Here is a 12,509-nt window from a genome sequence, read left to right as displayed (position 1 = left end):
GCAAAACTTTATTCTGAACAATACATAATCCAACCCAACCAAAGTGAACCTACTGTTTGAATCTCTGTAAATTAACTGTATTGGCATTTTTGTAACTCAAATCACACCTGAACACTATTAGGACACCTAACCACTTTTTCTGTTATTAATACATTTGCTCGGGATCTTATTTTTTTTAAATAATGAATTCCCAAAATACATTTCAGTGCAATGCTGAGGGAATGTTACACCATCAAAGGTACCAGTCTCTGAAGGAGACATTAACCTGAGACCTCTATGCCTGTTCTGGTGGCTCAGGTGGATGTTAAAGGTCTATGGCATTGTTTGCAGAACAGCAGGGAGTTCTCCTCGTGTCCTCGCCAACATTCCTCCCTCAACCAACACCGTCAAAGACAGAATATTTGTCATTCATCTCATTGTGTTTGTGGGAATCTCGCAATGTCCAAAGTATTCCAGGTTTGTTTGACCCAGTCTGAATGGGGTTGAAGTATGACATAGGATAGAAATTGTGTGAACGCCAAGAGTATAATTCTGCTGGAATCTAGGGTGGAACCCAGATCCGCCTGGTTTCCACCGCACTGATAACTTGGCAGGAATTTGTGACCTTGGTGTGGGCAAGGTGCTTCTAATCTCAGCCCCAACTGTATTGTTCCAGCACTTTGGGGACATTTCTGGGTGTTGTCATTGGGCTTCCTCAGGAATTCCACTCAACATCCCTCAGTGAGGCCCAGCAGGACCCATGTCTGCTGAGAGGCAGGTACAGGTTCCATTTTAGGCCAAGTAAAGGCCCCAGCAAATCAGAACGAATGGTAATCAATCCCAGAGCAATGATTACCAGCACTAAGTTGTTCCTCCACCTTTTAGAGGTGCCATCTGAGATTTGCTGCTTCAATGGAGCAGGCATCCCAAAAGGTGCAGAGGTTCTGCCACATTGCATTTCCACCAGCTCAAATGGTTCTGCGTGATCTCTGCTCTCATATTTTTCATTCTTTAGTTTTATAGGTATGCTGTTTCTCCAAAGAAGATTGATAAAATCAAATCCTAATTGAAGAGCGAGTATCACTGTCAGGTCACTTTTGTAAGATTTAATCTTTGTAAATAATTATGACTAACTTTAAAAATCTTGTTTTATTTATAATTATATTTCTTCATCTGAAATTATAGATTTCTGAAGGCTGGTGTTTCCACCCATTAACTGTAAATGGGTAAGAAAAATAACCTAATGAATGATGTCACCATTGGGAGAACTGAGAGCATCTCTGAACTAATTGTAGTAACCTTTTGATTTTAAAAGGTATATTGAAAATGACGTTTATGCCTGAAGATAAATTTTGATCCACATACAGATGTTTCTATTCCTGATTTATTTCTACAGGACTAAATTTTATCCGAGTAATTAACAAGTCAGTTTCCACTGCAGTAATCTAAAGTGGCTTTTTGTCTTTCTGTCTGCATTGTTAATTACTTCTTAATGACCCATAGCGACATAGCAAAAGCTCACACTTAATTGACTAAACACACAAGGTGAGAATATGATGAGATATGTTCTACTTCAAGAGTATATATGTCACTGCAATTATTTTTGCTCATGTTTAAAATAGTGGTAATCCTGGAGCATAAGATAATTGGAAAAAGAATCAGAGAGGAGAATGTTGTACACAGCGAATTGTTCTGATCTGGAATACACTGCCTGGACGCAGGTTCAATAGTAACTTTCAAAAAGGAATTGGTGATATACTTGTAATGGAACATTGCAGAGCTATGGGGAAAGAACAGCAGTGTTAGAACTAACTGAATAGCCCTTTTAAAGTCCCGGCACAGGCACGATGGGCCGAATGGCCTCCTTCTGCGTTGTATGATTCTAGGGTTCCAAGATTATGATCCTTAAATAATTAAAACAATACCCCACATAATGAATTCCTGGATAAGCTTGAGGATCATATGTACAATAACAATCTAGCAAACAGCAGTGAGCATGGATTAAGAAGGGGAGATCCTGCCTGGCCAACCTTTTCGATTTCTTTCAGGAGTTGGCAAGCCCAGTGGACAGTGGTAAGCCCTGTCATGCAGTTTACTTTGACCTCCAAACAGCATTTGGCAAAGTTCCACACAAAAGGTTATTAATTAAAAATGTTTAAACTGTGGGGAATCAGGGTCAACCCTAGGAATGCACAAGAGTTATGTCGGAGTAGGAGAAGTAATGAATTGGTGTCTCAGGACTGAGTACTGGAACCACTACTTGTTCTAATTTACATAAATGACCTGGATTCAGAAGCTCAATGCAAAGTGGTCAAATTGGCAGATGATACAAAGCAAGAAGGGGTAATGGAATTGGAAGAGGAAGCACAGAAAATACAGAATGAACTGGGCACGATATATAAATGGGCAGAACAATGTCAGAGGAATTTTAATGCAAACCAATGTAAAGTTCTGCACATAGAAAGAAAAATTGACAACATGTTTTACTCCATGAATGGTGTTGAAATATATAATGATGAAGCTGTATGACACCGAGAAGCCTTAGGAGACGCAACACTAAATTTGTCCAACCAATGCAGAGGAACAATCAACAAAATCAATAGGATGCTGAACCTCTTGGAAAAACAGTAGAATACAGTATCAGTCAGAAGAGGTAATGATCAATCTTTATTGTGTTCTGTTCTGACCACACCAGTTACGGTCACTGGAGGCAGTGCAGAAAAGAGCTGCAAGGATGATTCCCAGTGTCGGGAGTCTGAGTTATGAAAGGAAACTGGAGAAGCATGGGGGCCAAAATTGCCCCGCGCCCCGATTGGGGACGGTAACCATCTGGGCCAGGATTTTTAATCGCCCCGCCTGGAAGGCCCGCCCCCAATTGACTAGAATAGACTGGCAAATGATACTTGATGTGTTGATAGGCAATGGCAAACATTTAAAGATCACATGGATGAACTTCAACAATTGTACATCCCTGTCTGGAGTAAAAATAAAACGGGGAAGGTGGCTTAACCGTGGCTAACAAGGGAAATTAAGGATAATGTTAAATCCAAGGAAGAGGCATATAAATTAGCCAGAAAAAGCAGCAAACCTGAGGACTGGGAGAATTTTAGAATTCAGCAGAGGAGGATAAAGAGTTTAATTAGGAGGGGGAAAATAGAATATAAGAGGAAGCTTGCTGGGAACATAACACCTGACTGCAAAAGCTTCGATAGATACGCGAAGAGAAAAAGATTAGTGAAGACAAACGTAGGTCCCTTGCAGTCAGAATCAGGTGAATTTATAATGGGGAACAAAGAAATGGCAGACCAGTTGAACAAATACTTTGGTTCTGTTTTCACGAAGGAAAACACAAATAACTTCCTGGAAATACTAGGGGACCGAGGGTCTAGTGAGAAGGAGGAACTGAAGGAAATCTTTATTAGGCGGGAAATTGTGTTCGGGAAATTGATGGGATTGAAGGCCAATAAATCCCCAGGGCCTGATAGTCTGCATCCCAGAGTACTGAAGGAAGTGGCCCTAGAAATAGTGGATGCATTGGTGATAATTTTCCAATAGTCTATCGACTCTGGATCAGTCCCTATGGACTGGAGGGCAGCTAATGTAACACCACTTTTTAAAAAAGGAGGGAGAGAGAAAATGAGGAATTATAGACTGGTTAGCCTGACATCAGCAGTGGGGAAAATGTTGGAATCAATTATTAAAGATGATATAGAAGCGCATTTGGAAAGCAGTGACAGGATCGGTCCAAGTCAGCATGAATTTATGAAAGGGGAATTATGCTTGACAAATCTTCAAAGGAGTACTGAGGTGAATGATCAGCCATGATCTTATTGAATGGTGGTGCAGGCTCGAAGGGCCGAATGGCCTATTTCTGCACCTATGTTTCTATGATTCTAGAATGTTTTGAGGATGTAACTAGTAGAGTGGACAAAGGAGAACGAGTGGATGTGGTGTATTTGGACTTTCAAAAGAATTTTGACAAGATCCCACACAAGAGATTGGTGTGCAAAATTGAAGCGCATGTTATTGGGGGTAATGTACTGACGTGGACAGAGAACTGGTTGGCAGACAGGAATCAGAGAGTCGGGATAAATGGATCCTTTTCAGAAAGGCAGGCAGTGACTAGTGGGGTGCTGCAGGGCTCAGTGCTGGGACCCCAACTATTTACAATATACATCAACGATTTAGATGAAGGAATTGAGTAATATTTCCAAGTTTGCAGATGACATTAAGCTGGGTGGCGGTATGAGCTGTGAGGTGGATGCTAAGAGGCTGCAGAGTGACTTGGGCAGGTTAGGTAAATGGGCAAATGCATGGCAGATGCAATATAGTGTGGATAAATGTGAGGTTATCCACTTTGATAGCAAAAACACAAAGGCAGATTATGTGAATGGCGGCAGATTAGGAAAAGGGGAGGTGCAACGAGACCTGGGTGTCATGGTACATCAGTCTTTGAAAGTTGGCATGCAGGTACAGGAGGCGGTGGAGAAGGCAAATGGCATGTTGGCCTTCATAGCGTGGGGATTTGAGTATAGGAGCAGGGAGGTCTTACTGCAGTTGTACAGGGCCTTAGTGATGCCTCACCTGGAATATTGTGTTCAGTTTTGGTCTCCTAATCTGAGGAAGGACATTCTTGCTATTGAGGGAGTGCAGCAAAGGTTCACCAGACTGATTCCCGGGATGGCAGGACTGACATATGAGGAGAGACTGGATCGACTGGGCCTGTATTCACTGGAGTTTAGAAGGATGAGAGGGGATCTCATAGAAAGACATAAAATTGTGACAGGACTGGACAGGTTAGATGCAGGAAGAATGTTCCCGATGTTGGGGAAGTCCAGAACCAGGGGTCATAGTCTAAGGATAAGGGATAAGCCATTTAGGACTGAGATGAGGAGAAACTTCTTCACTCAGAGAGTTGTTAACCTGTGGAATTCTCTACCGCAGAGTGTTGTTGATGCCAGGTCATTGGATATATTCAAGAGGGAGTTAGATATGGCCCTTACGGCTAAAGGGATCAAGGGGTATGGAGAGAAAGCAGAAAAGAGGTACTGAGGTGAATGACCAGCCATGATCTTATTGAATGGTGGTGCAGGCGCGAAGGGCCGAATGGCCTACTCTTGCACCTATTTTCTATGTTTCTATGGAATTGAGCACATGCGCCCCTCCAAAGAAGCCGAATGCTGTCTCCGGTGCTCCGTTTCCTTGGAACAGCGCTCCCAGGGTGGGAACCCAACAGCCATGGAACATCCACGTAGCGATGACGCGCTACAACGCCCCTCCCCTTCAGTTAAAGGGGAGAGCCGCTGTGCACTCTGTCGGTCCTTAAGTGGCCAGCCATGGGGCCACTAGGGACGCGATCGATCGGGCCAGTGGCCCGGCACCCATAACGGAGTGCCAGGATTCATGATGGCGGCTGATCGATGCGAGTACTACCATTGTCGGGCCAACGTAAGAATCGACCAAAAAAATAAAAGACAGCCGGGGCGCTAAATGCCTCCCCTTTAAGGGGCGCCCCAGCGGCGGACGTCCGCCAGCTTCACGATCGGCCTGCCGCAGCCTCGCAACCCACAGGGCAATTTCTCTTGAGCGGCGCAAAGAAGTCGACGGGAGTGGTATGGGGTCAGCGTGTCGGCCCGGGGCATTAATCGCGGAGCATGGTACTACCGGGCCAGCACCCCCAAACCTCCGGAGCAATTTCCCGGGAGATGCTATCAACCCCCCTCACCTGGTGAAAACACCACTGTGCCCCGTTAGCGCCCCCCGGAGGCACCAACCGGGCTATAAAAAGGGGCAATTTCGGTCCCATGGACCTTTCAGCTTGGAAAGGAGGCACCTGAGGAATGATCTTATCGAGGTATGTAAGATTGTTAAGGATATAAAAATACTAACCCAGAATATTACTTTAAATTAAAATGTGAGAGAAGAAATATTTGACACAGCTTCAAACCAGTGTAGGATACTCTTAGAACAGACATCAGGACATTCTTCTTCATGCGATCACTAAGTGGAATAAATGTCCAGATGCAATAGTGGAGGAACAAATCTCTGGACTTAGTTATCAAACAATTGCATGCTACAACGGAGTTTCTACACCCTGCCCCATCTTTCGCCTCTCTGTGCTCACTGCCGCATATCCGCCCCCATTATGAGCGACTTCCGGACCGGCGAAAAAAAAAAGCTAAAGAGCGGAATTTCATTCAAGCTTCACACAGGTAAGAAGATGGTTTATTTAATCTTTTCTTTGCTTATAAATGTTTATTCAGATTGGATTTATTTGTATAATATTTGTAGAAGTATAAATAAGGATTTATTGTAGAATTTAATGACTTCCCTTCCCCCCGCCCCTCCCCCCCCAACCAGTTCTGGACGCCTAATTTGTAACCTGCGCCTGATTTTTTAATGTGTAGAACAGGTTTCTCAGTTCTACAAAAATCTTCACTTGCTCCATTCTAACTTAGTTTGGAGTACGTTTTCACTGTGGAAACTTTGAAATCAGGCATCAGTGGCCGGACATGTCCCCTTTTGAAGAAAAAATTCTGTTCCAAAGTAGAACTGTTCTACCTGACTAGAACCGCAGAAAAAAAAATGTGGAGAATTGCGATTTCTAAGATAGTCCGTTCTCCACCAGTTGCTCCTAAAAATCAGGCGCAAATCATGTGGAAACTTGGGCCTGAGAAACTGGATATGTGGGCCCCATTTCCAGCGGTGGGCAATTTCAGCCCCCATATCTCTTGATTCCCCTGGAGTCCCAAAATCTATCTATCTCAGCCTTGAAGATACTCAATGACTCAGCATCCACAGCCGTTTGGGGTAGAGAATTCTAAAGATTTGCAACCCTCTGTCAGCTTTGGCTCAGTCAGAAGGTTGTGGGTTCAAGTCCCACTCGAGAGACTGGAGCACAAAAATCTAGGCTGACACTCCAGTGCAGTACTGAGGGACAGCTGCACTGTCAGAGGTGCAGTCTTTTGGATGACACATTAAACTGACTCGTCTGCTCTCTCAGATGGGCATAAAAGATCCCATGTCCCCCTGGACAATATTTAACCCTCAACCAACATCACTAAAACAGATTATCTGGTCATTATCACATTGCTGTTTGTGGGACCTTGCTGTGTGCAAATTATCTGCTGATGTCCCACATTACAATAGTGACTCCACTTCAAAAAGTATTTTGTTGGCTGCAAAGCACTTTGGGACGATCGGTGGTCAAGAAAAGCACTATATAAATGCAAGAACTTTCTTTCTTTCTCTGAGTGAAGAAATTTCAGCCCCCTTATCCTGAGATTATGTCCCCTCGTTCTAGACTCTCCAGCCAGGGGAAACAACCTCTCAGCATCAATCCTGTCAATCCCCCTCAGAACCTCACATGCTTCAACGAGATCACCTCTCATTCTTCTAAACTCCAGAGAGTATAGGCCCAATTTACTAAATTGCTCCTCATATGACAACACTCTCATCCCAGGAATCAATCTCGTGAACCTTCGTTGCTCTGCTGCTAAGGCAAGTATGTCCTTCTTTAGATAAGGAGGCCAAAACTGTACACCGTACTCCAGGTGCGGTCTCACCAAAGCCCTGTACAGTTGTAGCAAGACTTCCTTTCTCTTGTATTACAACCCCCTTACAATAAAGGCTAACATGCCATTTGCTTTCCTAATTGCTTGCTGTACCTGCAAGCTAACTCTCTGTGTTTGCTGTGCGAGGACACCTAAATCTCTCTGAACATCAACATTTACTGAAGGGATTCCCTTTTCCTGATGTCATTCATCAGCATTTCATAATGTCACAGAAAAGCAAGATCTACATGCTATAAATGGGATTTCTACCTCACTTTCGGTGCAGTAATGCCAGTGGAACGGGAGCAGCTCCAATAAATTTCCTGGTCTATTACCTTTAATCAGTATTTGCAAAGAATGAACAAAACAGCACGACATGAATAAAATATGACAATAAGTGCAGAAATATCTCCTTTTATAGCCTTTAAGCTTATGGGACAAATCACAATAACATAGTTCTGCCTTTAGAATTAAAATAAATGTTACATTTTGAACATTTGTATTGCATTTCCAGTTTAGATTTGAAAAGGAAAAAAACTATTACCATGGTAAAAGAGTCAATGCACCATAGGCCTGACCAGGCCACCCCTCTGCACAGCTCCATATTTCTTATTTGTTCCATAGCACAGACACAGGCAGGGAGGGACAGGGACAGTGGAAACATGCTTTGGCCTCATGCATCAATGCAAATTGTCCATCTTCCCCAGCACCTGCAGCCAAATGTGCTGAAACTGCTGTGCCAGGATGGGAAGTTAGCATGTGGGCCTAAAAATTCATCCATGCTCGAGCACGAAACTGCCTTCTAATTCTCCAATATGGCGGGCAGGATGTGCTACAGCTTTCTGGCTAGAATAACAAGAAAGAAGAAAGACTTGCATTTATATAGTGCTTTTCACAACCACTGGATGTCTCAAAGCGCTTTACAGCCAATGAAGTACTTTTTTGAACTGTAGTCACTGTTGTAATGTAGGAAACGTGGCAGCCAATTTGCACACAGCAAGCTCCCACAAACAGCAATGTGATAATGACCAGATAATCTGTTTTTTGTTCTGTTGATTGAGGGATAGACATTGGCCAGGACACCAGGGATAACTCCTCTGCTCTTCATGTTCTAGTGCCATTGGATCTTTTACGTCCACCTGAGAGAGCAGACGGGGCCTCGGTTTAAAGTCTCATCTGAAAGACGGCACCTCCAACAGTGCAGCACTCCCTCAGCACTGCATTGGAGTGTCATGGATTTATAGAAATTTACAGCACGGAAGGAGACCATTTCAGCCCATGGTGTCCAGCCTAATCCCACCTTCCACCACTAGGTCCATAGCCCTGCAGGTTACGGCACTTCAAGTGCACATCCAAGTAGTTTTTAAATGTGGTGAGGGATTCTGCCTCTATCACCCTTTCAGGCAGTGAGTTCCAGACTCCCACAACCCTCTGGGTGAAGAAATTTCCCCTCATATCTCCTCTAAACCTTCTACCAATTACTTTAAATGTTTGCGCCCTGGTTGTTGACCCCTATGCTAAGGGAAATAGGGCCTAGTTATCCACTACATCCAGGCCCCTCATAATTTTATACACCTCAAAGAGGTCCCCCTTCAACCTCTTCTGTTCCAAGGAAAACAAACCCAGTCTATCCAATCTGTCCTCATGGCTAAGATTCTCCTCTCCTGGCGACATCCTTGTAAATCTCCTCTGTACTCTCTCCAGTGCAATCACATCCTTCCTGTAATGCGGTGACCAGAACTGCACGCAGTACTCCAGCCGCGACCCAACTAGTGGTTTATACAGTTCAAGCATAACCCACCTGCTCTTGAATTGTATGCCTCAGCTAATAAAGGCTAGCATTCTGTATGCCTTCTTAACCACCTTATCTACCTATCCTGCTACCTTCAGGGATCTGTGGACATGCACGCCAAGGTCCCTTTGTCCTGCTACACTTCTCAGTGTCCAACCATTTAATGTATATTCCATTTCCTGGTTAGCCCTCCCCAAATGCATTACCTCACACTTCTCCAGATTAAATTCCATTTGTCACTGTTCTGCCCACCTGACCAGTTGATTTATATCTTCCTGCAGTCTATCAGCCTAGAGTTTGTGTGCTCAAGTCCTTGTAGTGGGACTTAAACCCACAACCTTCTGACTCAGAGACAAGCGTGCTACCCACTGAGCCACATTTGCTCATTTATATGCTGCGCCCACCATATTGTATAATGCAGTTGAGCTTGCAGCAGGAGCCCATGTTGGGAACATTTTATGAACAGAATTATTTATTTACATTCAGGTTCTGCACATCTTGCAGTACCCGTTTCCGATATTCGAATATCCCAGCACTTCAATCACCAGCTGCTGAACTCGCGCAGCACAATGTGGCTAACTGACTGGAATGGCCCCATAATTATCTGATTACCAGTGCAGCCTTCGGCCACCTGAGGAAAAGAGTGTTTGAAGACCAGGCCCTCAAATCTGCCACCAAGCTCATGGTCTACAGGGCTGTAGTAATACCTGCCCTCCTGTATGGCTCAGAGATATAGACCATGTACAGTCGGCACCTCAAGTTGCTGGAGAAATACCACCTTTGGCTTGTTTGCAGTGAAGGAGTTCCGAGTACAACGCTTGCTTTGGAACGCAGGTTGAAACGATGTCACCGCACGATCTAACAAATCTCCTGGGAGAACAGATGCACCAACATTAGCGTCCTCAACCAGGCCAACATCCCCAGCATTGAAGCACTGACCACACTTGGCAGGTCACATTGTTTGCATGCCAGACACAATACTCCCAAAGCAAGCGCTCTACTTGGAACTCCTCTACGGCAAATGAGCCAAAGGTGGGGAGAAGAAACATTACAAGGACACCTTCAAAGCCTCCCTGATAAAGTGGAACATCCCCACTGACACCTGCGAGTCCCTGGCCAGGGACGGCCCTAAGTGGAGGAAATGCATCCGGGAGGGCGCCGAGCACCTCGAGTTTCATCGCCGAGAGCATGCAGAAATCAAGCACAGGCAGCGGAAAGAGCATGCGGCAGACCAGTCCCATCCACCCCTTCCCTCAATGACTCTCTGCCCCACCTGTGACAGGGACTGTGGTGACTGTTCAGCCACCTAAGGACTCATTTTAAGAGTGGAATCAAGTCTTCCTCAATTCTGAGGGACTGCCTATGATGACCTGATTGTGAAGCTAGGAGGAGCAGGAGTGAATCTCCCAATCCCAAATCCAAACAGTGCGGGACACTGCCAGCTGCCTCTATACCTCCCCGCCGATCACTGCCGCTACCCATCCCTGGTCTACCAATACCCTTTGTTCACACACCGTTTCCCCTCGCGACATCCCACCGGCCCGAGACGCGATTTCTACCTCACCCCGAGACCCATGCCTGAATTTCTAGGCCGTGATCTCCAACGGCAAGCTGCCTGATAAAGCTGGTTCTGTTTGGAGGAAAGGAAAAATGTGCGGGAGTTGTTTTAAGGGAGATTTCGTTCAAGGAACAGCCTGAGTCATAAAATGGATGCAGATTAGGAAGATCGTTCTCTTCATCCTAGTTCACCCATTAAGAAAGTACGTACAACCGCTCCCTCACAACATCAGCTGCTTCTTAAATGCTTCTATCTGGAGCAATTCTAGTGCGTTGCACATCCCTCAATTTATGAACCCAGTTATGTGTTCTGAATAGCATTTTTCCAAATGACAGAGATCATTTAAGACACAGCAGGACAGCCTTCAGTATATCTGACAACCCGCAATGCCAGATTGGCTCACCCACTTCAGGAGCTGTCACATTATCCCAACATGAAGGGGTATTTATGATCCATCAAATAAACCATCAGGGACACACACGGAACAAATTAGTTTCAGGCGAAGAAGCCTGTCCTTTTACAGGTTTCTCTACATAAAGGGATGTATCTAAGAATATATATATAACGACCTATGATTTATATATAACATCCTATGGGTCAATTAGCAACAAAGAGATGGATTTTTGATGACAACAATTTTGGTTAAGAGCATGTCATTTGGCTGAGAAGTCAAAGAATAAACTGTAATACGAGCAACTTTATCTCTGCACTGGGATTCAGGTTACCTCGGGCTTTGGGTTCGGATGTAGAATGTCGTAAACTTGAATCCAAATCTAAAGTAGGAATAAACTGGGCTGCTATGATTAGTGCATTAGATCAAGAGGATGAACACAGCAACCACCTCAAGGGAATAATTCAAAGTTTTTGTTGTGCTTGAAAAAATATAATTATCCATTAATTTCAATTAAGCAACATAAATAAAAACAACAAAATGGGAATTAAATGCAAAAAATATTGAGTTGTCAGATAATTTGAATTAAGTGATTTTTAATGAAGACTGTAGATACTCACGAGCAAACTGCCAGGAAATCAGACACATATCCATTGTCAGACCTGCAAGGTTAGATCCCAGACCAAATATGGGCACATACCAATTAAGACAATCAGACATATATCCATTTAAAAAAAAATATTTATTCTCAGGTTGTGGACATTGCTACCAAGGCAGGCATTTACTGTCTGATAGGTCCTTACTATACAGTATAAATGCACACGAGGCCCATGCTTGAGAGAAGGTCAGTCTGTGACCTGTCCTTTATTCCTTAGCACTCCCAGTGATGAAGGTGGGTGGAGCTTCCCCTTTTGGACCTGAAGGCCCAGGTAAGGAGTCTCTCCCACCTAGTGGTCATTGTTCTCACAGTGTACAACTTAGGTCAGATTGTACATGGGTTACAATGCTGGTTGAATACATGACATCACCTCCCCCGCAAAGTCTTATTGGGATCACAGGTTGAGTCTCTCTGGTGGTTTACGCTCTCTTGTAGAGCGCCTGAGTTGGGGCTCCGGTTGTTGGGCGCTGGCATGAGTGTCTGCTGTTTGCGGTGCCTCAGGCCTGTCCAGGCTGCCCACAGTGATTGGGCTCTCCTCCCTTTGGTTCCGGTGTTTGGTCACCTGTGGTGGAGTGAAC

General features: G+C 44.4%; 1 protein-coding gene across 1 annotated transcript in view; it reads right to left on the bottom strand.

The window, feature by feature from the left end:
* dcc (DCC netrin 1 receptor) overlaps window positions 1-12,509 on the bottom strand; it is a gene marked incomplete at its 5' end in the record, with an annotated part of 1,018,431 nt that overhangs the window by 698,144 nt on the left and 307,778 nt on the right. The window lies entirely within an intron of this gene.

Source organism: Pristiophorus japonicus, chromosome 2 (genome assembly GCF_044704955.1).
Source record: "Pristiophorus japonicus isolate sPriJap1 chromosome 2, sPriJap1.hap1, whole genome shotgun sequence".
In the NCBI taxonomy this organism is placed as follows: Eukaryota; Metazoa; Chordata; class Chondrichthyes; family Pristiophoridae; genus Pristiophorus; species Pristiophorus japonicus.
The sequence above is the reverse complement of the archived record's forward strand: the minus strand, read 5'-3'. Positions and strand labels throughout refer to the sequence as shown.